The sequence below is a fragment of the Chiloscyllium plagiosum genome, unplaced genomic scaffold (genome assembly GCF_037043375.1).
Source record: "Chiloscyllium plagiosum isolate Xiang-an unplaced genomic scaffold, Cpla_swu_hap1 HiC_scaffold_8, whole genome shotgun sequence".
NCBI lineage: Eukaryota > Metazoa > Chordata > Chondrichthyes > Orectolobiformes > Hemiscylliidae > Chiloscyllium > Chiloscyllium plagiosum.
The window spans coordinates 56,290,849-56,318,403 of NW_028270146.1; the positions used below are offsets into that span (position 1 = coordinate 56,290,849).

The window sequence follows — 27,555 nt, forward strand, 5'->3', positions numbered from 1 at the left end:
CCGAGAGCGAGAGCGAGAGCGAGAGAGAGAGAGAGAGAGAGAGAGAGAGAATGTGTGTGTGGGAGAGAATGAGGGAATGCATGTGAGTGTGATTATGAGTGTGAGTGCATGTGAGCACGTGTGTTTGCATGTGTGCGTGCTTAGCAGAGTGTGTGCATGAGTGTGATGGAGTATCAGCTTCTGAGAGGGTGTGTGCGTGGGTGTGAGTGTGAGGGTTGTGTATGTGTCTGAGAGAGAGAGAGAGCATGTGTATGAGGACTTTTATATGTATATGGGGTACTTTTCACACCTCTGATGCATTGTCTGAGCTGAGATGTGATCTTTTTTCATAAAATCTCAAATTACCGCCATGTAGGTAGCCTACAGGAAGTGACACTTGACTGTCCAGGTAGAATCTCAAAAGATACAATCCAGGGCAATTTTTCTTCTGAGGGGAGGACACACCTTGTGCAATTAATTTTCCATATTCCAAAAACAGGCAGCTACTCTTATGATTCAAGCTTCAAATAGCACAAGAGAAGTAGTGGAACGAGAGACAGACAAGCATGTTCAGATACACAGAGAAAACTTGCCACAGGATGGCTTGTGTTTGTTTATGAAATGGTTGCAATAAATGAAAAAGTACACAGTTTTATTCTCAACTATTTATGGAACTTGTAGTGAGGTTTACGATTTGAAAAAAACAAAGGTGTCTGTAGTGCAGTGGCATCCTGTAGTGCCTTTAATATAAAGCAACATGACCAGATTCAAAGTAATTGTCCATTCAGATCTTGCAACCTCAATGGCATGGAGAAGACTGACAAAGCTACTGGCTCACTTGGCTTGGGACAAACTGTAGTTGCTGATGACATGCCAGCAGAATTGGTCAAGCACAGGAAACTGACATAGGCAAAAGTGAGGACTGCAGATGCTGGAAACCAGAGTTTAGATTAGAGTGGCACTGGAAAAGCACAGCAGGTCAGGCAGCATCCAAGGAGCAGGAAAATCAATGTTTCGGGCAAAAGCCTGATGAAGGGCTTTTGTCCTAAACGTTGATTTTCCTGCTCCGCGGATGCTGCCTGACCTGCTGTACTTTTCCAGCACCACTCTCATCTAAACCACAGGAAACTGACACACCGAGAGCATCTGCTCAAAATTCTCTATCTCTGCTGGAGGGAGAGGGCAGTGTCACAGGACATGCATGGTACAAAGATTGTGATCCTGTATGAGAACAAGGGCAATGATAGCATATCTAACCAGATTACAACAGGATCTGGACCAGATGGGCTGAGAAGTGGCAGATGGAGTTTAATTCAGATAAATACGGAGGTGCTGCATTTTGGGAAAGCAAATCTTAGCAGGACTTATACAATTAATGGTAAGGTCCTAGGATGTGTTGCTGAACAAAGAGACCTTGGAGTACAGGTTCATAGCTCCTTGAAAGTGGAATTACAGGTAGATAGGATAGTGAAGAAGGCATTTGGTATGCTTCCCTTTATTGGTCAGAGTATTGAGTACAGGGGTTGGGATGACATGTAGCGGCTGTACAGGACATTGGTTAGGCCACTGTTGGAATATTGTGTGCAGTTCTGGTCTGCGTCCTATCAGAAGGAAGTTGTGAAACTTAAAAGGGTTCAGAAAAGACTTCCAAGGATGTTGCCAGGGTTGGAGGATTTGAGCTATAGGGAGAGGCTGAACAGGCTGGGGCTGTTTTCCCTGGAGCATCGGAGGTTGGTGGTGACCTTATAGAGGTTTACAAAATCACAAGGGGAATGGATAGGATAAATAGGCAAAGTCTTTTCCCTGGGATTGGGGAGTCCAGAACTAGAGGGCTTAGGTTCAGGGTGAGAGGGGAAAGATATAAAAGAGACCCACGGGGCAACATTTTCACACAGAGGGTGGTACATGTATGGAATGAGCTGCCAGAGGAAGTGGTGGAGACTGGTACAATTGCAACATTTAAGAGGCATTTGGGTGGTATATGAATAGGAAGGGTTTGGAGGGATATGGGCCAGGTGCTGGCAGGTGGGACTAGATTGGGTTGGGATATCTAGTCAGCATGGACGGGTTGGACCGAAGGGTCTGTTTCCATGCTGTACATCTCCATGACTCATACACTCCCTGGTGAGCATTATGGCAAAACTACTTGCCGCTGTTCCGTGAGGCTGGAGATCCTGACTGAATACATTTACCCTGAAACCCAATATGGGTGTAAGAACTGAAAGGTTTACAATTGACTTTACTTATGAGTCAAGCAGTTACAAAACTAATGCTATGAATAAAACTGGCCACTATAAACTGATCTCATTGACCTCACCACTGTATTTGACCATGTGAGCAGAGACAATCTATTTGGATTGCTGGGAAAAACTGGCCACCTGCAGAAAACATTCAATGTGGTCTTCTCTTTCCATGCCAACATGATTGGTAATGCCAGCATCTTTGTGATTCTTTGAGATTCATAGTTGTGCCAAACATGGTTGTGTCCTTGACTCGACACTCTTTAGCATATTCTTCTCTTTGGTAGTGCCAGCTGCTTTCATATCACCTGCAGGAGATGTCTATCTACATCCTAAAATGATGGAAAGCTGCTTATCCTTGCTTGCTGGAATCCAAGGTAAAGCTGTGTGTTCCTTTCAAAGAGTTACATTATGGCAATGAAGCTGCAGTGAAGTTTTCAATACTCAGGGACACCTTCAGCAACCAATAGACTCTCTCACACCTGTAACAATTCTGGGTTTAGCATCAGCTTCAGAAAGACAAATGTCATCGTCCAGGCTGTTGCCATACCACCATTTATCAGCATTGACAATGTGACCTTGAAGGTTGTTGATAAGTTCACATTTCTAGGCTCCACAATCATCACTAATCTGTCATGCAATGCAAAAGTTGTTATGTTCAGGAAGAAAGAGAAAGTGTGGTACAAGAGCCACATGACTGACAACACTAAATGCATACATACCAAGCTGGCATCCTTGGTGAAATGTGTAACAGAGAAAATTAAACAGATTCCATCTTCTCAGTCTCAGACACATTCTAACATGATATCCTGGCAGGGGAAATACTCATTCCATTAACATACTTATTGCCAATCCAACAACGTCTGCAAGAAGTTAGCCATATTCATCAGATGGATAACAACCATAAACCCAAAGACCTTCTATGCAATGATTAGGCCACTGCATCATGCCATCTTGAGCACTTAAACCTCTGCTACAAGAATATGTGCAAGCAAGATAAACACATGGTGGATATTAACATTGACACCTGGGAGGCAGTCACTGATGGTTGGGACCTCTGGAAGTTGACTGTTTGAAGGAGAGGCAAGCAGAAGCAAAACACTCAGCTATGCAAAAAAAGGAGATCGGAGAGAAAGCAGAGGCTACCAAATCTTGCACACAATCATAGCCCACTGTCTTCATTTACAGCAAATGTGGTAGAGACTACTGCTCCACAGTGAGACCTCTGAGCCACACTGGGCAATGTTTCATGCAGAGTTGATCACCAAGACAGAAAGCAGTCAGCCATTTCACTTAGAATCATTTTATTGAGCCATTCCCAATCTAACAAAGCTGCAAAAGTGTTACCTTGAAATGCCTCTGGTTGTCTCTGACATAATTTGAGGAGAAGCAAATATCTCAATGAGTGGTGCAGCTGCTACAAATGGGAAAAGACCATCATCTAAGGCTTTTTAGCCAAAACAACTGGGTATACAGCCTGGGGCTGCATGTTTGACATGTAATGAACCTTGTCAATTTTAGCAATAATTGTTAATGGAGTGTGTTAAATACAGTATTGGCAAAGTGTTTGCATCTTATGTAATATCAACTTTGAATGGTCATGAAATTTACTATCATAAATTTTATAAATAAGGTTTATTTCTTAAAAAAAGAGATGCCTCACTCGCTGTGGCTCCATCCGATTTCCTGACACTCCCAGGCAGCGCACTGTCACAGGGATATGCTTCTCACCTATAAGCCATATGGATGCTTGACTATCTTCCTTGGAGAGCTCAGAGTCGGCTAGAATTCTGGAGGATGAATGCATCATGCAGAATGGAGACAATTCTTTGCACACTCTGGACATTCTTTTGGTGGACCTGTTTTCTATTTCAAAGGTGAAAGGATTAAACAGTAGGAGCTCGAATTGCAACGTACAGCTTATCAAATGCAATCTGGATTTAGTGAAACTTAGCTTTGAGATTAAATTAGATGGGTCTATCACACTGGTTTTCTTGTTCTCACACCAAATTATTCAAAAACTGTGGCTCGATTGATGGCACTGATCTTATATTCTCTAGAATATAAGACTCAGGCGACTGTCTGTGTGGTGTTTGCACATTCTCCCTGTGTCTGCGTGGGTTTCCTCCGGGTGCTCCGGTTTCCTCCCAAAGATGTGCAGGTCAGGTGAATTGGCCATGCTAAATTGCCCATAGTGTTAGGTAAAGGGGTAAATGTAGGGGAATGGGTGGGTTACACTTCGGCGGGTCGGTGTGGACTTGTTGGGCCGAAGGGCCTGTTTCCACACTATAAGTAATCTAATCTAAAAAAAAGAATTTAGAAAGGAGAGGAAATCTTAAAGAAACTTACAAAATTCTTAAAAGTGTAGAAAGCTTATGGGTCTTATGGTAATAGATGCAAAAAGGATATTTTCCCTGTTTTTTAGACTAGGTTCCCTACAGTGTGAAAACAGGCCTTTTAGCCCAACCAGTCCACACCGACCCTCCGAAGAGTAATCCACACAGACCCATTTTCCTCTGACTAATGCACCTAACACTATGGGCAATTTAGCATGGCCAATTCACCTAACCTGCACATTTTTGGATTGTGGGAGGAAACTGGAGCACCCGGAGGAAACCCACGCAGACAAGGGGAGAACATGCAACCTCCACACAGACAGTCACCCAAGGCGGGAATTGAACCTGGGTCCCTGGCACAGTGAGGCAGTAGTGCTAACCACTGAGCCACCGTGCCGCCCACTGAGCTGAGAGGCACGTTCTCCAAATAAGGGGTAGGCCATTTAGGACTAAGACAAGAGTAAGTTCGTCACTCAAAGTTCTTTTTACTCTCCACAGATGTTGCAGGATTTCATTGGGATGAAGATGCTTCGACTGGTTATCTGACATTGAGAGTTGGAATAAAGGAAACTTGACAATGGGGTATCTCAACTGGAATGAACTAAGATACAATTAGAAATGAAAAGATATTAGTTTGAAGAAAAACAGCAGATAATGAAGATTAAGGAAAGAAAATATAGAGACAGAGTTTAGGAAATTTGAAAATGAAAGGGAGGTATTTCCTGATGCTTCAAGTTATGAGGAGCATGGAGAGGGTAAATAGGCAAGTTCTTTTCGCTCAGCTGGTGGAGTCCAGAATTAGAGAGCATAGGTTTAAGCTGAGGGGGGTAAAGATATAAAATGGACCTAAGGGGCAACTTTTTTATACAGAGGGTGGTGTGTGTATAGAATGAGCTGTCAGAGGAAGTGTTGAAGGCTAGTATGATTACAACATTAAAAAGCTGAAAATGTGTTGCTGGAAAAGTGCAGCAGGTCAGACAGCATCCAAGGAGCAGGAGATTCGACGTTTCGGGCATTCCTGAAGAAGGGCTCATGCCCGAAACGTCGATTCTCCTGTTCCTTGGATGCTGCCTGACCTGCTGCACTATTCCAGCAACACATTTTCAGCTCTGATCTCCAGCATCTGCAGTCCTCACTTTCTCCTTCAACATTATAAAGGCATCTTGATGGGTATATGAATAGGAAAGGTTTAGAGGGATAGGGGCCAAATGCTGGCAAATGGAAATACATTTATCTCGGATATCTGGTTGGCATGACAAGTTGGACTGAATGGTCTATTTTCTTTCTGTACATATCTCTGACTCTATGACTCTAAATCAAGGAGGTGAACCAATAAAAAATACTGAGTGTGTCAATCACTGAGTGCTGGCTGATGGTACTGTTTGTCTTCTAGAGGGGTTAATGAAAAAGAATATATTAATTGGAAGTATTCATTGAGATTACAAATCAGTCTTATTATAAAGAGTTGGATTAAAGAGTTACTTTGTAAATGGAGAAATTGTAGTGGGAGCAGTGAAACAAATTTCTATAGAAGGAATTAGCTTTATTTTGGGAAACGGTTCAAGAACATTGACTAAGAATACCACCTAAGATGCTTGAACACTCAGTAGAAAAGAAAGTGAAATGTTACAAGAGAAACATCTTGATTGCTCTCTGACTGTGGTGTGGCTAGATCTCAGGACCATCAAGTTAGATCGGAAGATAAGGACTCCACAAAACAGGGAGATGATTTGTAAGTTCAGTCACTGAACATAATTTAACAAAAATGGGTGAAGGTTAAGAGAATACATTTAGCCTTTATTCATTAATAGAAATGCAAGAAAGAGATTGCATTTGAGTGTTGTTCTAAACTCTTTAGGCTAAATCTTTCTTTTTTTCCTCCTTAAGTTATTCAAATCAGTGCTATTTCGCAACCAGTGAAAGCTTTCACTGTATTTTATAGTATTCTTATTGTAAAATACATGTGACAATAAATTCAAATCAATCAAATCAAATCAATCAAACAGCTGACTCAGTCATTGAATCAGAAAAAAGTACCTGTGTTAATCCTTGAAGAACAAAGTATTAATGAGGACATGGAGACTGCCTCAAGTACAGATGATAAGGAATGGACTGCGATCCATCAGGTGGTGGATCCATTTGTGTATCGCCATGAAATTTTATGAGGGACTCATGAAATTTCGATGGCAGATCACGGAGGTGTAAGGAGAACACAGGTAACATGTAAACACATCTTTATCAGCCAGGGCTACATAAAGATATGATCAAATCTTGGCAGTTATGCCACATGTGGGTAAACCCTAACCCTCAATTAAACTTGAACTTTCAATTCTGATACCAGTTTTTGAAGAACTATTTAGCAGACTCTTAATAGATAGTATAGGGTCCCTAGAAAGAACCAGGACTAGGGACTAGTGTCTTTTATTGTTTATGGACACTTCCATTGGATTTCCTGAAGCAGTCTCTTCCTGAAAATTTACTGTGGAGGTGCTGGCGTTGGACTGGGATGAACAAAGTTAAAGATCACACAACACCAGGTTATAGTCCAACAGGTTTAATCGGAAGTACTAGCTTTCGGAGTGTCGCTCCTTCATCAGGTGGTTGTGGAGCAGGATCATAGGACACAGAATTATAGCAAAAGATCATAGTATCGTGCAACTGATGTGATATATTGAACAAACCAAAATTGCTGTTAAATCTTTCATCTTTTAAATTGGGTGCAGGTTTCGATTCATTAATATGGAAATGACAGAACTTCTTTCCAGTTGCATTCCCAAGATGACTTAAGGTTTTATTAAAAAAACGTTGTCAGCTCAGACAATGCATTAAAGGTGTGAGGTTAGAGTCTGTCTGTACCCCTATCTTGAGTCAAACTGGCCCTATTTCCAAAGTAGGAATTTATAAAATGTCACATGGATTGACTGCCTACAGATTGTATACTTTTTGAACAAAAAGAATATATCTGCAATTACATATTCGCCCCATAGACTTGTGTGTGTGTGCATGCATGTGAGGAAAAGAGAGTGTGTGTGTGTCTCTGTGTGCATGTGAGTGAGTGTGTGTGCATGCACTTTACTGAGTGTGTGCATGAGTGTGATGGAGTATATGCCTGTGAGAGGGTGTGCGCATGGGTGTGAGTGCGGGGCTGTGTGTGTGTGTGTGTGTGTATATGTGTGCCGGAGAGACAGCGTGTGAATGAGATAGGATCTTTGTGAGTGTGTGAGTATATAAGAGTGTGTGTGCAAGTGTGCTTGTGTGTGAGTGTAGTGGAGTCACCTGTAGTGTGACATGAACCCACGGTCCTGTTTGAGGCCATCTTCATGGGTACTGAACATGGCTATCAGCCTCTGCTCAGGCATGTATACGGCAGGTGCTCATGTGACTCGGCCAACGTTGTCTATCCCATTTGTGGCAGGCAAGGATGTCCTGAGACATGGTACATTGCTGAGACAAAGCAGACACCACGGCAACACGCCAGACAGGGGAACACTTCAGCGGTCAGGGTCATTCGGCCTCCGATCTTCGGGTGACCATCCTCCAAGGCAGACTTTGGAATCAGCAACAACGCAGAGTGGCCGAGAGGACGCTGATAGCCAAGTTCGGTACCCATGGGGATAGCCTCAACTGGGACCTTAGGTTCATGTCACACTACTGGTGACCCCACTGCACTATACACTCTCTCACACACACATACACATACATTAACACACAAACTCTTACATACTCACCTCACCCTCTCTCATACACATGCTCTCACCTAGGCACGCGTGCGTATACACACACGTGCACACACTCTCATAGGCATATACTCCATCACACTCATGCACACAATCAATCAAGCGCGCGCACACACACACACACAAGTCTATGGGGCGAATATGCATTTGCAGAATAGTTTTTGCAAATAGTATGTTTTGTTCAAAAAGCACACAAGCTGTAGGCAGTCAATCCATGTGACATTTTATAAATTCCTACTTTGGAAAATAGAGCCAGTCTGACTCAAGATTGGGATACAGACAGACTCTAACCTCACACCTTTAGTGCATTGTCTGAGCGGAGATGTCACCTTTTTTTGTAAAGCCTTTAGTTAGCTCGGGAATGTGACTTGAAAGAAGTTCTGCGGTTTATATGTTAATGAATCAAAAGCTGCAATCCAATTTAAAAGATGAAAGATTTATAGCAATCTAAGTTTTTTCAATATATTGCATTAGTTGTCTGACACTATGATCTTTTGCTATAAATTCTGTGTCCTACAATCCTGCTCCACCAGCTACCTGTTGAAGGAGCAGCGCTCCGAAAGCTTGTACTTCCAAAACCTGTTGGACCATAAGCTGGTATCGTGTGATTTTTAACTTTGAAAAATTACGGTTAAAAGATGATTTTCGTTGCCACCTCAGCCTTTCCATTTGACTGGGAATAATGTGGAATAGTAATATGGAGTTGAATGTTTCAGTCAGTTTTGAAGTGACTGAATTTTTGATTCGTGATTTAAGGGCGATTTTCACACATCACAAAGTTGGGGGTGCTTAACAACTGAAGCATGCTTTCAGGCATTCTAGATTTGCATTGGCAGTCATAGATGCCAGCAGTTCAACCTCCCAGTTGGTACAATAGTAGCTGATGGCAACAAGATGGTTACACATGCCAATTTGCCATTTCCACTGCTCCGGAAGAGTATCAGCCAAGACAGCACAAGATGGTCAGTGATCTTCCTGGAGTGGACATTGTTGTGGATGATCTTCTCTATGAACATGGAAACACAATGGAAAAGCAATCACAGACCACCAACAGACTCAACCATGGCTGCCAGAGAGAGAGGGATCAGCAAACAAACTGTAAGCTAAACAAGAAAAATATGTGATTGAAGATGGTTGAGGTCAAATACATTAATCATGGTGCATATGTTCAGGAATTACTATATGTGAGACAGGGGGCATAGAAATGTCCATGTTATTGTAATAAACACTGTCAATAGTTACATTTAAATCTGAGATTGAGATGTGAGATTCAGTGTAAAGGACAAGAAACACCTGGTTAAAATCTTCGAGCTTTGTGCTATTGTAAGGGACATGCATCTACCCTGCCTTCACCAGTCTGGGAATGGTGTGGATAAGGCAATGGCTTTCTGTGTGTAGAAGTGTGTCAGTTATTTTAAAACAGATTAAGAAGGCAGTTCACCATCTGTTTCTCACATCAATTATTGATTAACCATAATTGCTGACCTTGTCAGCAATGCTCTTATCCCATGAGCAAAGAAAAAACATTGTTAAAGTAATTTCCTGCCATTCAAGCAATCAAGCTTCTCTTCAAGGTGTGTCTGGGTTGCAAGCTTTAAAGTAAACCATTTGTGCCAGTATCAGGCCGTTCTGGCATTTGATCATTCCCATCTTATCTTCATTCTCAAGCACCTCCAATGCATGCAGGTGCAAGTCATGGTTTTTGACTATGCTTACATTACATATACCATTCTAACCTCATAGCAACATCAGTGCATATACAACAGAAAAGTCCCAAACTCAAACATTATTAATGGGGCAGAAGTATGACAGAAAAAGATCATAATAAAATTGTATCCCAACTGAACTATACTTACATCAAAGTTCATTGCAAAATTCAAACAAAATTTAGTCATTTTTTCTTACAAATATTAATCCAATTCCTATATTCTCTTTAATTCCTGTGGACATTTGCCACACTATGTCATCAGCATAGATTGTTCAAAAGATTTCTAAAGAAAAAAATCTCATTGTTCAGCAAGTTTAATTTCTGGGTACTTCAGTAATTACAAAACAGAGTTGAAGCAATTCAATTCACCACAGTCTGTGTTGAGTTAGCTGTTCACAGGTAGGGCAGTGCTTAGGAGAAGAATAATCATTGATCCTGGGATAGCAAAGAGAACATTGGCAAGGTTTTCACTTCTAAATGCCATCCAGTGGCTCCAAGTGCATTATATGTGTGGCCTTCAGGTGAAGGTAACATCACGCCTAGCAATTATATTAATCAAAGTTTAGCATCCTGCAAGACCCACACAGAAATAATGGATCATAGATGAAGCTCTGAAAGACAATCGAAGGGCATAGAATCATACCTCAGCCAACAAGCCAAAGTATTCAAGAGAGTAAGGGACAAGAGAAAATCAGCTGATAAGCAAAGGGAAAGCTTTGTCTTGCCTAGATTAACTGTTTACTTGTGCTGATTTAAGAGAGCTTTGCTATAGCTCCATGAAGGACTGCAGAACGTATTTTACAGCATTAAACATTTTATCGCTTCAAAATCATGTGAACATTTCCATGACATTTTGGCAAAACAACTTGGAAATATCAGGTCGTATCCTTTCAACCACAATTTCTTCTTTGAATTCTGTTTTTCATTTGTTAAAGTAGTCAAGTGTGTGCTGGAATACCCCTGAGACTATAGTTCATTGTCTGACTTGGAAAACATTGCTCAACTCCTAAGTATATCATACAAGATGGAAATCAAAATCCTGACAACAACGTTTCTTTTTTGTACTGAAGTCCTGCTTTAATGTGTTCAGAACATTAAAGCTCTTGGTCACAGCATGAGCAAATTCTACAGTTAACTTTGTTTAATTACTGTGAAGTTGCATCCTACGAATCCAGTAAAATACATATTTGAAGATTTCATTTAAAGGTTAAAATAGATTCATTTGTTGCCATACAGTAAATCAGGAGCAAATAGTATAAATTGAAATCGAGAACATTTTGTTTACAAGGAAGAAGTGCCATTAGAATTGAAACAAAATATAACTTTTCACAATTTTGTTTTAATTCATTCACATGATGTGGTCATCACTGGCTAAGCCAACATTTTCTGTCAACCCTAATTGCCCAGAGGGCAATTAAAAGTCAACCACATTGCATTGGAATCACATGAAGATCATCCGATCTGCTTCCCTGAAGGACATTGGAGAATCAGGGGGGCTTTTCCTGATAACACCAGTTTCAAGGCCATCATTGGGGTGGCAAAGTGGCTCAGTGGTTAGCATTGCTGCCTCACAGAGCCAGGGACCCGGGTTTGATTCCAGCCTTGGGTGACTGTCTATGTGGAGGGTGCACATTCTCCCCATGTCTGCATTGGTTTCCTCTGGGTACTCCAGTTTCTTCCCACAGTCCAAAGAGGTACAGGTCAGGTGAATTGGCCATACTAAATTGTCCATAGTGTTAGGTGCATTAGTCAGAGGGAAATGGGTCTGGGTGGATTACTCTTCAGAGGGTTGGTGTGGACTTGTTGGGCTGAAGGGCCTGTTTTCACACTGTAGGGAATCTAATCTAAAAATGTTAGACTCTTAATTCCAAATTCACCATCTGCCATAGTGGGATTTGAATCCAAGTCCCCAGATCATTACCAGGGTCTCTGGGTTAATAGCCTGGCAATAACACCACTGGGGCCATTGTTATTATTGTCAGTTGTGTGGGGAATCACAGCAGCTAAGGAAGCCGAATGGAATAATGGTATGGTACTGACAAATGAATAATTTTAAAACATGCACAAATACCCAATCAAGAGATGCTGGTTTAAAGTCCTGACTTTCCTGATGTTGAGATATTCAGAGTTAACAAAGAACTGCATTTATATAGAGCTTTTCATTACATTAGAGTGTTCACAAGAACCTGACAGTCTATAAAGTATTTCTGAGGTGAGATCACTGTTTTAGGAACTGTGGTCATTAATTTATTCACAGCAACAGCCAACAAAAAGCTATGAGCTAATGATTGGGTTTTTATTAGTGATGTCGATTGAAGGATAAATATTGCTCGTACACCAAACTCTTCTCTGCTCTTTAAAATAATCTAGCTATGGTCTCACTTTTACATCTCATCATAAGGAACAGCATTTCTGTAAGTTCATACTCAATACTGCACTGAAGTTCTAGCCCAGATTTTGTGCTCAAATCCCAAGAGGAAGTTAACCCAACAACCTTTTGCCTCTGAACTGCGTGTCATCACTGTTGCAAAAGTTAACACCAAATTAAAAAAAGCTTCCTCCTTTGCTGTACTGCAAATTACTAAGAATGCTTTCTTAATTGAAAACTATTTGCATGTGAGATAACAAAGTCCCAATGGGAAAGGCAAAACAACAACCAATTAGTTTATTGATGTAACTTCTCCACCCAATAGTATGGGAAAGAGTTCTTATTATAAAACATGTACCAACGACTGAGACTGAAAAAAAGCAAAGAGAGCTAGAACGATCAAAATCTTATGAAATTGGTTGCAAATTACAAACAGATTAAAATGAGAGGTATTACATTAAAATTCTACATAGCTCTGCTAAGCTGCTCCAACTGACCTGTGCAATTGTAAATAGTCAAATTTCAAACCTTTATTGAATCATGAACACAAAAGACAATCAAAGCCCCAGTTATCAACATAGCAACTCCAGATTTGTAAGCTGATTTGTCAGCATTCAGACCTTTTGTTTATTTGATTAGTAAAAGTTAAAATAGACACTTATATGATATACCTTAAAACCTGTCATACAGTCATAGAGATGTACAGCATGGAAACAGACCCTTGAATCCAACCTGTCCATGCCGACCAGATATCCCAACCCAATGTAGTCCCACCTGCCAGTACCCGGCCCATATCCCTCCAAACCCTTCTTATTCATATACCCATCCAGACACCTCTTAAATGTTGTAATTGTACCAGCCTCCACCACTTCCTCTGGCAGCTCATTCCATACACCCACCATCCTCTGCGTGAAACCATTGTCCCTTGGTTCCCTTTTAAATCCTTCCTCTTTCACCCTAAACCTATTCCCCTCCAGGTCTGGTCTCCCCCACCCCAGGGAAAAGACAAAGAACAAACAGAACAAAGAAAATTTACAGCTCAGAAACAGCCCCTTCAGCCCTCCAAGTCTGTGCCGATTCAAATCCACTGTCTGAAACTATTGCCCAATTCCTAAGGATCTGTATCCCTCTGCTCCCCACCTACTCATGCATCTGGCCAAATGCACCTTAAATGAATCTACCACACCTGCCTCTACTACCTCTGCTGGCAATGCGTTCCAGGCACCTACCACCCTGTGTGAAGTACTTTCCACATGTATCCCCCTTAAACTTTCCACCTCTCACCTTGAACACGTGACCTCTCGTTATTGAATCCCTCGCCCTGGGCAAAAAACTTCTCTCTATCTATCTGTCTATAACCTTCACCATTTTGTAGACCTCAATCAGGTCCCCCTTCAATCTCCTTTTTTTCTAATGAAAACAACCCTAACCTACTCACCCTCTATTCGTAGCTAGCACCTTCCATACCAGGCAACATCCTCATACCTTCTCTGCACCTTCTCCAAAGCGTCCACATCCTTTTGGTAATGTGGTGACCAGAACTTACACAGTACTCCAAATGCAGCTGAACCAAAGTCTTGTACAATTTTAATATGACCTGCCAGCTCTTATACGCAATACCCCTTCCGATGAAGACAAGTATACTATATGCCTTCTTGACCGTTCTATCCACTTGTACAGCCACCTTCAGGGTACAATGGACCTGCACTCCCAGATCTCTCTGCTCATCAACTTTTCCCAAGGGTCTTCCGTTTACGGTATAATTCGCTCTAGAATTAGACCTTTCAAAATATATCACCTCTCATTTGTCTGGATTGAAATCCATCTGCCACTTTTCCGCCCAACTCTCCAGTCTATCTATATCCTCCTGTATTCTCCGACAGTCCCTTATGCTTTCTGCTACTCCACCAATCTTCGTGTCATCTGCAAACTTGCTGATCATACCCTCTTCCAGATCATTTATGTATATTACAAACAACAGTGGCCCAACACTGACCCCTGTGGAACACCACTGGTCACCTTTCTCCATTTCGAGAAACTCCCGTCAACTACTACTCTCTGTCTCCTGTTGCTCAACCAGTTCTTTATCCACCTAGCTAGAACACCCTCCACACCATGTGACTTCACTTTCTTCATTAGTTTACCATGGGGAAACCTTATCAAACGCCTTACTAAATTCCATGTATATGACATCAACAGCCCTTCCTTCATCTATCAACTTGGTCACTTCCTCGAAGAACTCTATTAAGTTGGTAAGACATGATCTCCTCCACGCAAAACCATGTTTCTATCACTGATAAGCCCATTATCTTCCAAATATAAATAGATCCTATGTCTCAGTACCTTCTCCTGCAACTTTCCCACCACTGACATCAGGCTCACTGGTCTGTAGTTACCTGGAATATCTCTACTCTCCTTGTACAGGGGGACAACATGAGCAACTCTCCAGCCCTCCGGCACTTCACCTGTGTTTAAGGATGCTACAAAGATATCTGTCAAGGCACCAGCTATTTTCTGTCTCGCCTCCCTCAGCAATCTGGGACCAGGAGGTTGCCGGCAAGCTAAGTGAACAGTATAAATACTTACCTTCAAAGGCAACGACCTTTTTCCTGTCTGGGAGCAGTGGGAGACAGAACGGAGGTGATGTTGGGAATAGGGGGTTGCGGAAAGGTAAGTGAACAGTATAAATAATTACCTTCGAAGGCCACGGGCTATAGACCTTGTCTATTTACTCTATCCATGCCTCTCATGATTTTATAAACCTGTATAAGGTCACCCCTCACCCTACATTCTAGTGAAAACAGCCCCAGCCTGTTCAGCCTCCCCCTATAGCTCAAATCCTCCAACCCTGGCAACATCCTTGTAAATCTTTTCTGAACCCTTTCAAGTTTCACAACATCCCACCTAGTGGAGGGAGACCAGAATTGCATGCAATATTCCAACAGTGGCCTGACCAATATCCCTTGCAGTCGCAACATTACCTCCCAACTCCTGTACTCAATAGCTGACCGATAAAGGAAAACATACCAAACGCCTTCCTCACTATCCTATCTACCTGTAACTCCACATTCAAGAAGCTATGAACCTGTACTCCAAGGTCTCTTTGTTCAGCAAGGACCTTACCATTAAGTGTATAAGTCCTGCTTTCCCAAAATACAGCACCTCGTAATTATCTGAATTAAACTCCATCTGCCACTTCTCAGCCCATTGGCCCATCTGATCAAGATCCCTCTGTACTCTGAGGTAACCTTCTTTGCTGTCCACTACACCTCCAATTTTGGTGTCATCTGCAAACTTACTAACTGTACCTCTTATGCTCGCATCCAAATCATTTATATAAATGACGAAAAGCAATGGATGCAGCACCAATCCCTGTAGCCTCCAGTCTGAAAGTCAACCCTCCTCCACCACCCTCAGATTTCTACCTTTGAGCCAGTTCTCCATCCAAATGGCTAGTTCTCCCTGTACTCCATGTGATCAAACCCTGCTAACCTGTTTCCCATGGGAACCTTGTCAAATGATTTACTGGAGTCCTTATGGATCATGTCAACTGTTCTGCCCTCATCAATCCTCTTCATTACTTCTTCAAAAAACTCAATCAAGTCAGTGAAACATGATTTCCCACACACAAAGCCATGTAGACTATCCCTAATCAGTCTTTGCTTTTCCAAATACATGTAAATCTTGTCCCTCAGGATTCCCTCCAACAACTTGCTCACCACCGACATCAGGCTCACCGTCTAGTTCCCTGGCTTGTTTTTACCCCCCTTCTTAAACAGTGGCACAACGTTTGCCAACCTCCAGTCTTCCGACACCTCACCGGTGACTATCGATGATACAAATATCTCAGCAAGAGGCCCAGCAATCACTTCCCGAGCTTCCCACAGAGTTCTAGGATGCATCTGATCTGGTCCTGGGGATTTATCCACCTTTGTGTTTCAAGACATCCAGCACTTCCTCCTCTGTAATATGGACATTTTTCAAGATGTCACCATCTATTTCCCCACATTCTATATCTTTCATGTTCTTCTCCACAGTAAACACTGATGCAAAATACTTGTTTAGTATCTCCCCCATCTCCACACAAAGGCCACCTTACTGATCTTTGAGCGGCCCTATTCTCTCCCTAGTTACCCTTTTATCCTTAATGTATTTGTAAAAACCCTTTGGATTCTCCTTAACTCTATTTGCCAAAGCTATCTCATGTCCCCATTTTGCCCTCCTAATTTCCCTCTTCAGTATACTCTTACTTCCTTTATACTCTTCAAAGGATTCACTCAATCTCTGCTGTCTATCCTTGACATATGCTTCCTTCTCTTTCTTAACAAAAACCTCAGTTTCTTTAGTTATAGTGTAGCTTTCCCTACACCTACCAGCCTTGCCTTTCACCAAACAGGAACATACTATCTCTGGACTCTTGTTATCTTATTACTGAAGGCTTCCCATTTTCCAGCTTTTACCTATGAACATCTGTCCCCAGTCAACTTTTGAAAGTTCTTGCTTCTTACCATCAAAATTGGCCTTCCTCCAATTTAGAACTTTAAGTTTTAGATCCAGTCTATCCTTTTCCATCACTACTTTAAAGCTATTAGAAGTATTGTCACAGGTCCCAAAGTGCTCCCCCACTGACACCTCAGTCACTTGCCCTGCCTTATTGTCTTTCACCTGAAAATGGGGAACTGACAGTGAAAAATCTAATAGATACCTTGAACACCTGTTCATCAATTAAAAGATCACCCACCTATTAGCTTGTCCAATTTAATTTTAAACTAGAATAATGTGTTGAAAATTGACCATTCCTGGGTCTGTGTCCATGTGAGTCGAGAAAGCAACAATTTTAAGTGATCATATGCAAGAAGAGGATCTCAGTTACCCAAAGATGTTTCTCAATATTACTGCGTTTATAGCACATAGAATTGCAAAGTCATAGAGATATACAGCATGGAAACAGACCCTTGGTCCAACTTGTCCATGCCGCCCAGATATCCGAATCTAATCTAGTCCCATTTGCCAGCACTTGGCCATATCCCTTTAGATACTTCTTATTCATATACTCAATCAGATATGTAAATGTTGTAATTGTACCAACAGGTTGATTACAAAAATAGGTTAAATTAGTCAGACAGGTGCTCCCTCTAACTAATCTGTGCTGACTATCCCTGACCAATCCCTGCCTATCCAAGTGTTGATCAATCCTGTCCCTCAGGGATTTTCCAATAGTGCCCTAACCACTGAGATCAGATTAACTGTCCTGTAATTTCCTATTACAGAGAAACCAACAGCTCAGCCGGAGCGAGAGCGGATCGAGGTCAGTCGGAGCGGGAGAAGGAGCGGATCGAGGTCAGTCGGAGTGGGAGAGGGAGCGGATCGAGGTCAGTCGGAGTGGGAGAGGGAGCGGATCGAGGTCAGTCGGAGTGGGAGAGGGAGCGGATCGAGGTCAGTCGGAGCGGGAGAGGGAGAGGGAGCGGATCGAGCTCAGTCGGAGCGGGAGAGGGAGAGGGAGCGGATCAAGCTCAGTCGGAGCGGGAGAGGGAGCGGATCGAGGTCAGTCGGAGTGGGAGAGGGAGCGGATCGAGCTCAGTCGGAGCGGGAGAGGGAGAGGGAGCGGATCGAGGTCAGTCGGAGCGGGAGCGGGAGCGGATCGAGGTCAGTCGGAGCGGGAGCGGGAGAGGGAGCGGATCGAGGTCAGTCGGAGCGGGAGAGGGAGCGGATCGAGGTCAGTCGGAGCGGGAGAGGGAGGGGATCGAGGTCAGTCGGAGCGGGAGAGGGAGGGGATCGAGGTCAGTCGGAGCGGGAGAGGGAGCGGATCGAGGTCAGTCGGAGCGGGAGAGGGAGCGGATCGAGGTCAGTCGGAGCGGGAGATGGAGAGGGAGCGGATCGAGGTCAGTCGGAGCGGGAGATGGAGAGGGAGCGGATCGAGGTCAGTCGGAGAGGGTGCGGATCGAGATCAGTCGGAGCGGGAGAGGGAGCGGATCGAGGTCAGTCGGAGCGGGAGAGGGAGCGGATCGAGGTCAGTCGGAGCGGGAGCGGGAGAGGGAGCGGATCGGGGTCAGTCGGAGCGGGAGAGGGAGCGGATCGAGGTCAGTCGGAGCGGGAGAGGGAGCGGATCGAGGTCAGTCGGAGAGGGAGCGGATCGAGGTCAGTCGGAGCGGGAGAGGGAGCGGATCGGGGTCAGTCGGAGCGGGAGAGGGTGCGGATCGAGGTCAGCGGGAGCGGGAGAGGGAGAGGGAGCGGATCGAGGTCAGTCGGAGCGGGAGAAGGAGCGGATCGAGGTCAGTCGGAGCGGGAGAGGGAGCGGATCGAGGTCAGTCTGAGCAGGAGACGGAGAGGGAGCGGATCGGGGTCAGTCGGAGCGGGAGAGGGAGCGGATCGGGGTCAGTCGGAGCGGGAGAGGGAGCGGATCGGGGTCAGTCGGAGCGGGAGAGGGAGCGGATCGGGGTCAGTCGGAGCGGGAGAGGGAGCGGATCGGGGTCAGTCGGAGCGGGAGACGGAGAGGGAGCGGATCGAGGTCAGTCGGAGCGGGAGACGGAGCGGATCGAGGTCAGTCGGAGCGGGAGAGGGAGCGGATCGGGGTCAGTCGGAGAGGGAGAGGGAGCGGATCGAGGTCAGTCGGAGCGGGAGAGGGAGCGGATCGGGGTCAGTCGGAGACGGAGAGGGAGCGGATCGAGGTCAGTCGGAGCGGGAGACGGAGAGGGAGCGGATCGGGGTCAGTCGGAGCGGATCGGGGTCAGTCGGAGCGGGAGAGGGAGCGGATCGAGGTCAGTCGGAGAGGGAGAGGGAGCGGATCGAGCTCAGTCGGAGCGGGAGACGGAGAGGGAGCGGATCGAGGTCAGTCGGAGCGGGAGAAGGAGCGGATCGAGGTCAGTCGGAGAGGGACACGGAGCGGATCGCGGTCAGTCGGAGAGGGTGCGGATCGAGGTCAGTCGGAGAGGGTGCGGATCGAGGTCAGTCGGAGAGGGTGCGGATCGAGGTCAGTCGGAGCGGGAAAGGGAGCGGATCGAGGTCAGTCGGAGCGGGAGAGGGAGCGGATCGGGGTCAGTCGGAGAGGGAGAGGGTGTGGATCGAGGTGAGTCGGAGCGGGAGAGGGAGCGGATCGGGGTCAGTCGGAGAGGGAGAGGGAGCGGATCGAGGGCAGTCGGAGCGGGAGAGGGAGCGGATCGGGGTCAGTCGGAGCGGGAGAGGGAGCGGATCGAGGGCAGTCGGAGCGGGAGAGGGAGCGGATCGGGGTCAGTCGGAGCGGGAGAGGGAGCGGATCGAGGTCAGTCGGAGCGGGAGAGGGAGCGGATCGAGGTCAGTCGGAGCGGGAGAGGGAGAGGGAGCGGATCGAGGTCAGTCGGAGCGGGAGAGGGAGCGGATCGAGGTCAGTGGGAGCGGGAGAGGGAGAGGGAGCGGATCGAGGTCAGTCGGAGAGGGAGCGGGAGAGGGAGCGGATCGAGGTCAGTCGGAGCGGGAGAGGGAGCGGATCGAGGTCAGTCGGAGCGGGAGAGGGAGCGGATCGAGGTCAGTCGGAGCGGGGGAGGGAGCGGATCGAGGTCAGTCGGAGCGGGAGAGGGAGCGGATCGAGCTCAGTCGGAGCGGGAGACGGAGAGGGAGCGGATCAAGGTCAGTCGGAGCGGGAGAAGGAGCGGATCGAGGTCAGTCGGAGCGGGACACGGAGCGGATCGAGGTCAGTCGGAGCGGGAGAAGGAGCGGATCGAGGTCAGTCGGAGCGGGAGAGGGTGCGGATCGAGGTCAGTCGGTGCGGGAGCGGGAGAGGGAGCGGATCGGGTTCAGTCGGAGAGGGAGAGGGAGCGGATCGGGGTCAGTCGGAGAGGGAGAGGGAGAGGGTGCGGATCGAGGTCAGTCTGAGCGGGAGACGGAGAGGTTCCGGATCGAGGTCAGTCGGAGCGGGAGAGGGAGCGGATCGAGGTCAGTCGGAGCGGGAGAGGGAGAGGGTGCGGATCGAGGTCAGTCGGAGCGGGAGAGGGTGCGGATCGAGGTCAGTCGGAGCGGGAGATGGAGCGGATCGAGGTCAATCGGAGCGGGAGATGGAGCGGATCGAGGTCAGTCGGAGCGGGAGAGGGAGAGGGTGCGGATCAAGGTCAATCGGAGCGGGAGATGGAGCGGATCGAGGTCAGTCGGAGCGGGAGCGGGAGAGGGAGCGGATCGAGGTCAATCGGAGCGGGAGAGGGAGCGGATCGAGGTCAGTCGGAGCGGGAGATGGAGCGGATCGAGGTCAATCGGAGCGGGAGAGGGAGCGGATCGAGGTCAGTCGGAGCGGGAGAGGGAGCGGATCGAGGTCAGTCGGAGCGGGAGAGGGTGCGGATCGAGGTCAGTCGGAGCGGGAGATGGAGCGGATCGGGGTCAATCGGAGCGGGAGATGGAGCGGATCGAGGTCAGTCGGAGCGGGAGAGGGTGCGGATCGAGGTCAGTCGGAGCGGGAGAGGGAGCGGATCGAGGTCAGTCGGAGCGGGAGCGGGAGAGGGTGCGGATCGAGGTCAGTCGGAGCGGGAGAGGGTGCGGATCGAGGTCAGTCGGAGCGGGAGAGGTTGCGGATCGAGGTCAGTCGGAGCGGGAGAGGGTGCGGATCGAGGTCAGTCGGAGCGGGAGCGGGTGAGGGTGCGGATCGAGGTCAGTCGGAGCGGGAGAGGGTGCGGATCGAGGTCAGTCGGAGCGGGAAAGGGTGCGGATCGAGGTCAGTCGGAGCGGGAGAGGGAGAGGGTGCGGATCGAGGTCAGTCGGAGCGGAAGAGGGTGCGGATCGAGGTCAGTCGGAGCGGGAGAGGGTGCGGATCGAGGTCAGACGGAGCGGGAGAGGGAGCGGATCGAGGTCAGTCGGAGCGGGAGAGGGAGCGGATCGAGGTCAGTCGGAGCGGGAAAGGGAGAGGGTGCGGATCGAGGTCAGTCGGAGCGGGAGAGGGAGCGGATCGAGGTCAGTCGGAACGGGAGAGGGAGCGGATCGAGGTCAGTCGGAGCGGGAGAAGGAGCGGATCGAGGTCAGTCGGAGCGGGAGACGGAGAGGGTGCGGATCGAGGTCAGTCGGAGCGTGACACGGAGCGGATCGAGGTCAGTCGGAGAGGGACAGGGAGAGGGTGCGGATCGAGGTCAGTCGGAGTGGGAGAGGGAGAGGGTGCGGATCGAGGTCAGTCGGAGTGGGAGCAGGAGAGGGAGCGGATCGGGGTCAGTCGGAGAGGGAGAAGGAGCGGATCGAGGTCAGTCGGAGCGGGAGCGGGAGAGGGAGCGGATCGAGGTCAGTCGGAGCGGGAGACGGGGAGGGTGCGGATCGAGGTCAGTCGGAGAGGGAGCGGATCGAGCTCAGTCGGAGCGGGAGAGGGAGCGGATCGAGGTCAGTCGGAGCGGGAGAGGGTGCGGATCGAGGTCAGTCGGAGCGGGAGAGGGTGCAGATCGAGGTCAGTCGGAGCGGGAGAGGGAGAGGGTGCGGACCGAGGTCAGTCGGAGCGGGAGAGGGAGAGGGAGCGGATCGAGGTCAGTCGGAGCGGGAGCGGGAGAGGGTGCGGATCGAGGTCAGTCGGAGCGGGAGAGGGTGCGGATCGAGGTCAGTCGGAGCGGGAGAGGGTGCGGATCGAGGTCAGTCGGAGCGGGAGAGGGTGCGGATTGAGGTCAGTCGGAGCGGGAGAGGGTGCGGATCGAGGTCAGTCGGAGCGGGAGAGGGTGCGGATCGAGGTCAGACGGAGCGGGAGAGGGAGCGGATCGAGGTCAGTCGGAGCGGGAGAGGGTGCGGATCGAGGTCAGTCGGAGCGGGAGCGGGAGAGGGAGCGGATCGGGGTCAGTCGGAGAGGGAGAGGGTGTGGATCGAGGTCAGTCGGAGCGGGAGAGGGAGCGGATCGGGGTCAGTCGGAGCGGGAGCGGGAGAGGGAGCGGATCGGGGTCAGTCGGAGCGGGAGAGGGTGTGGATCGAGGTCAGTCGGAGCGGGAGAGGGTGCGGATCGAGGTCAGTCGGAGCGGGAGAGGGAGCGGATCGGGGTCAGTCGGAGCGGGAGCGGGAGAGGGAGCGGATCGGGGTCAGTCGGAGAGGGAGAGGGTGTGGATCGAGGTCAGTCGGAGCGGGAGAGGGAGAGGGTGCGGATCGAGGTCAGTCGGAGCGGGAGAAGGAGCGGATCGGGGTCAGTCGGAGAGGGAGAGGGAGCGGATCGGGGTCAGTCGGAGAGGGAGAGGGAGCGGATCGAGGTCAGTCGGAGCAGGAGACGGAGAGGGAGCGGATCGAGGTCAGTCGGAGCGGGAGACGGAGCGGATCGAGGTCAGTCGGAGCGGGAGAGGGTGCGGATCGAGGTCAGTCGGAGAGGGAGAGGGAGCAGATCGAGGTCAGTCGGAGCGGGAGAAGGAGCGGATCGAGGTCAGTCGGAGCGGGAGAGGGAGAGGGTGCAGATCGAGGTCAGTCGGAGCGGGACACGGAGCGGATCGCGGTCAGTCGGAGAGGGTGCGGATCGAGGTCAGTCGGAGAGGGTGCGGATCGAGGTCAGTCGTAGCGGGAGAGGGAGCGGATCGAGGTCAGTCGGAGCGGGAGCGGGAGAGGGAGCGGATCGAGGTCAGTCGGAGCGGGAGAGGGATCGGGGTCAGTCGGAGAGGGAGAGGGAGCGGATCGGGGTCAGTCGGAGAGGGAGAGGGAGCGGATCGAGGGCAGTCGGAGAGGGTGCGGATCGAGGTCAGTCGGAGCGGGAGAGGGAGCGGATCGGGGTCAGTCGGAGCGGGAGAGGGAGCGGATCGAGGGCAGTCTGAGCGGGAGAGGGAGCGGATCGAGGTCAGTCTGAGCGGGAGAGGGAGCGGATCGGGGTCAGTCGGAGCGGGAGAGGGAGAGGGAGCGGATCGAGGTCAGTCGGAGCGGGAGAGGGAGCGGATCGAGGTCAGTGGGAGCGGGAGAGGGAGAGGGAGCGGATCGAGGTCAGAGGGAGCGGATCGAGGTCAGTGGGAGCGGGAGAGGGAGAGGGAGCGGATCGAGGTCAGTCGGAGAGGGAGCGGGAGAGGGAGCGGATCGAGGTCAGTCGGAGCGGGAGACGGAGACCGTGCGGATCGAGGTCAGTCGGAGCGGGAGAAGGAGCGGATCGAGGTCAGTCGGAGCGGGACACGGAGCGGATCGAGGTCAGTCGGAGCGGGAGAAGGAGCGGATCGAGGTCAGTCGGAGACGGAGCGGATCGAGGTCAGTCGGAGAGGGAGAGGGAGCGGATCGAGCTCAGTCGGAGCGGGAGACGGAGAGGGAGCGGATCGAGGTCAGTCGGAGCGGGAGAAGGAGCGGATCGAGGTCAGTCGGAGCGGGAGAGGGAGAGGGTGCGGATCGAGGTCAGTCGGAGCGGGACACGGAGCGGATCGAGGTCAGTCGGAGCGGGAGAAGGAGCGGATCGAGGTCAGTCGGAGCGGGAGAGGGTGCGGATCGAGGTCAGACGGAGCGGATCGGGGTCAGTCGGAGAGGGAGAGGGAGAGGGTGCGGATCGAGGTCAGTCGGAGCGGGAGACGGAGAGGTTCCGGATCGAGGTCAGTCGGAGCGGGAGAGGGAGCGGATCGAGGTCAGTCGGAGCGGGAGAGGGAGAGGGTGCGGATCGAGGTCAGTCGGAGCGGGAGAGGGTGCGGATCGAGGTCAGTCGGAGCGGGAGATGGAGCGGATCGAGGTCAATCGGAGCGGGAGATGGAGCGGATCGAGGTCAGTCGGAGCGGGAGAGGGAGAGGGTGCGGATCGGGTTCAGTCGGAGAGGGAGAGGGAGCGGATCGGGGTCAGTCGGAGCGGATCGGGGTCAGTCGGAGAGGGAGAGGGAGAGGGTGCGGATCGAGGTCAGTCGGAGCGGGAGACGGAGAGGTTCCGGATCGAGGTCAGTCGGAGCGGGAGAGGGAGCGGATCGAGGTCAGTCGGAGCGGGAGAGGGAGAGGGTGCGGATCGAGGTCAGTCGGAGCGGGAGAGGGTGCGGATCGAGGTCAGTCGGAGCGGGAGATGGAGCGGATCGAGGTCAATCGGAGCGGGAGATGGAGCGGATCGAGGTCAGTCGGAGCGGGAGAGGGAGAGGGTGCGGATCGAGGTCAATCGGAGCGGGAGATGGAGCGGATCGAGGTCAGTCGGAGCGGGAGAGGGAGAGGGAGCGGATCGAGGTCAATCGGAGCGGGAGAGGGAGCGGATCGAGGTCAGTCGGAGCGGGAGAGGGAGCAGATCGAGGTCAGTCGGAGAGGGAGAGGGAGCGGATCGAGGTCAATCGGAGAGGGAGAGGGAGCGGATCGAGGTCAATCGGAGCGGGAGAGGGAGCGGATCGAGGTCAGTCGGAGCGGGAGAAGGAGCGGATCGAGGTCAGTCGGAGCGGGAGGGGGAGAGGATCGGGGTCAGTCGGAGCGGGAGAGGGTGCGGACCGAGGTCAGTCGGAGCGGGAGCGGGAGAGGGTGCGGATCGAGGTCAGTCGGAGCGGGAGAGGGTGCGGATCGAGGTCAGTCGGAGCGGGAGATGGAGCGGATCGAGGTCAATCGGAGCGGGAGATGGAGCGGATCGAGGTCAGTCGGAGCGGGAGAGGGTGCGGATCGAGGTCAGTCGGAGAGGGAGCAGATCGAGGTCAGTCGGAGCGGGAGCGGGAGAGGGTGCGGATCGAGGTCAGTCGGAGCGGGAGAGGGTGCGGATCGAGGTCAGTCGGAGCGGGAAAGGGTGCGGATCGAGGTCAGTCGGAGCGGGAGAGGGTGCGGATCGAGGTCAGTCGGAGCGGGAGAGGGTGCGGATCGAGGTCAGACGGAGCGGGAGAGGGAGCGGATCGAGGTCAGTCGGAGCGGGAGAGGGAGCGGATCGAGGTCAGTCGGAGCGGGAAAGGGAGAGGGTGCGGATCGAGATCAGTCGGAGCGGGAGAGGGAGAGGGAGCGGATCGAGGCCAGTCGGAGCGGGAGAGGGTGCGGATCGAGGTCAGTCGGAGCGTGACACGGAGCGGATCGAGGTCAGTCGGAGCGGGAGAGGGAGAGGGTGCGGATCGAGGTCAGTCGGAGTGGGAGAGGGAGAGGGTGCGGATCGGGGTCAGTCGGAGCGGGAGAGGGTGCGGATCGAGGTCAGTCGGAGTGGGAGCAGGAGAGGGAGCGGATCGGGGTCAGTCGGAGAGGGAGAGGGAGCGGATCGAGGTCAGTGGGAGCGGGAGAGGGAGCGGATCGGGGTCAGTCGGAGAGGGAGAGGTGCGGATCGAGGTCAGTCGGAGCGGGAGACGGGGAGGGTGCGGATCGAGGTCAGTCGGAGAGGGAGAGGGTGTGGATCGAGGTCAGTCGGAGAGGGAGCGGATCGAGCTCAGTCGGAGCGGGAGAGGGAGCGGATCGGGGTCAGTCGGAGCGGGAGAGGGTGCGGATCGAGGTCAGTCGGAGTGGGAAAGGGAGAGGGTGCGGATCGAGGTCAGTCGGAGCGGGAGAGGGTGCGGATCGAGGTCAGTCGGAGCGGGAGAGGGTGCGGATCGAGGTCAGTCGGAGCGGGAGAGGGAGAGGGTGCGGACCGAGGTCAGTCGGAGCGGGAGAGGGAGAGGGAGCGGATCGAGGTCAGTCGGAGAGGGAGAGGGTGCGGATCGAGGTCAGTCGGAGAGGGTGCGGATCGAGGTCAGTCGGAGCGGGAGAGGGAGCGGATTGAGGTCAGTCGGAGAGGGTGCGGATCGAGGTCAGTCGGAGCGGGAGAGGGTGCGGATCGAGGTCAGTCGGAGCGGGAGAGGGTGCGGATCGAGGTCAGTCGGAGCGGGAGAGGGAGCGGATCGAGGTCAGACGGAGCGGGAGAGGGAGCGGATCGAGGTCAGTCGGAGCGGGAGAGGGAGCGGATCGAGGTCAGTCGGAGCGGGAAAGGGAGAGGGTGCGGATCGAGATCAGTCGGAGAGGGAGAGGGAGCGGATCGAGGCCAGTCGGAGCGGGAGAGGGAGCGGATCGAGGTCAGTCGGAGCGGGAGAGGGAGCGGATCGGGGTCAGTCGGAGCGGGAGAAGGAGCGGATCGAGGTCAGTCGGAGCGGGAGAGGGAGAGGGAGCGGATCGAGGTCAGTCGGAGCGGGAGAGGGAGCGGATCGAGGTCAGTCGGAGCGGGAGAAGGAGCGGATCGAGGTCAGTCGGAGCGGGAGAGGGAGAGGGTGCGGATCGGGGTCAGTCGGAGCGGGAGCGGGAGCGGATCGAGGTCAGTCGGAGCGGATCGGGGTCAGTCGGAGAGGGAGCGGATCGAGGTCAGTCGGAGCGGGAGACGGAGAGGGTGCGGATCGAGGTCAGTCGGAGCGGGAGAGGGAGCGGATCGAGGTCAGTCGGAGCGGGAGCGGGAGAGGGTGCGGATCGAGGTCAGTCGGAGCGGGAGAGGGTGCGGATCGAGGTCAGTCGGAGCGGGAGAGGGAGCGGATCGAGGTCAGTCGGAGCGGGAGAAGGAGCGGATCGAGGTCAGTCGGAGAGGGAGAGGGTGCGGATCGGGGTCAGTCGGAGAGGGAGAGGGTGGGGACCGAGGTCAGTCGGAGCGGGAGAGGCTGCGGATCGAGGTCAGTCGGAGAGGGAGAGGGAGCGGATCGAGGTCAGTCGGAGCGGGAGAGGGAGCGGATCGAGGTCAGACGGAGCGGCAGAGGGAGCGGATCGGGGTCAGTCGGAGCGCGAGACGGAGAGGGTGCGGAACGAGGTCAGTCGGAGCGGGAGACGGAGAGGGAGCGGATCGGGGTCAGTCGGAGCGGGAGCGGGAGAAGTAGCGGATCGAGGTCAGTCGGAGCGGGAGAGGGTGCGGATCGGGGTCAGTCGGAGAGGGAGCGGATCGAGGTCAGTCGGAGTGGGAGAGGGAGAGGGTGCGGATCGTGGTCAGTCGGAGCGGGAGCGGGAGAGGGAGCGGATCGAGGTCAATCGGAGCGGGAGAGGGAGCGGATCGAGGTCAGTCGGAGAGGGAGCGGATCGAGGTCAGTCGGAGCGGGAGCGGGAGAAGGAGCGGATCGGGGTCAGTCGGAGCGGGAGATGGAGCGGATCGAGGTCAGTCGGAGCGGATCGGGGTCAGTCGGAGAGGGAGAGGGAGCGGATCGAGGTCAGTCAGAGCGGGAGACGGAGAGGGTGCGGATCGAGGTCAGTCGGATCGGGAGACGGAGAGGGTGCGGATCGAGGTCAGTCGGAGCGGGAGAGGGAGCGGATCGAGGTCAGTCGGAGCGGGAGAGGGAGCGGATCGAGGTCAGACGGAGCGGGAGAGGGAGCGGATCGAGGTCAGACGGAGCTGGAGAGGGAGAGGGAGCGGATCGAGGTCAGTCGGAGCGGGAGAGGGAGAG

General features: G+C 51.1%; 1 long non-coding RNA gene across 1 annotated transcript in view; it reads right to left on the reverse strand.

The window, feature by feature from the left end:
* LOC148149403 (uncharacterized) overlaps positions 1-27,555 on the reverse strand; it is a 191,642-nt gene that overhangs the window by 11,496 nt on the left and 152,591 nt on the right. Inside the window, exon 2 of the long non-coding RNA XR_015757761.1 lies at positions 3,951-4,085. This is a non-coding gene — a long non-coding RNA (uncharacterized LOC148149403). The remainder of the gene's footprint in view (positions 1-3,950; positions 4,086-27,555) is intronic.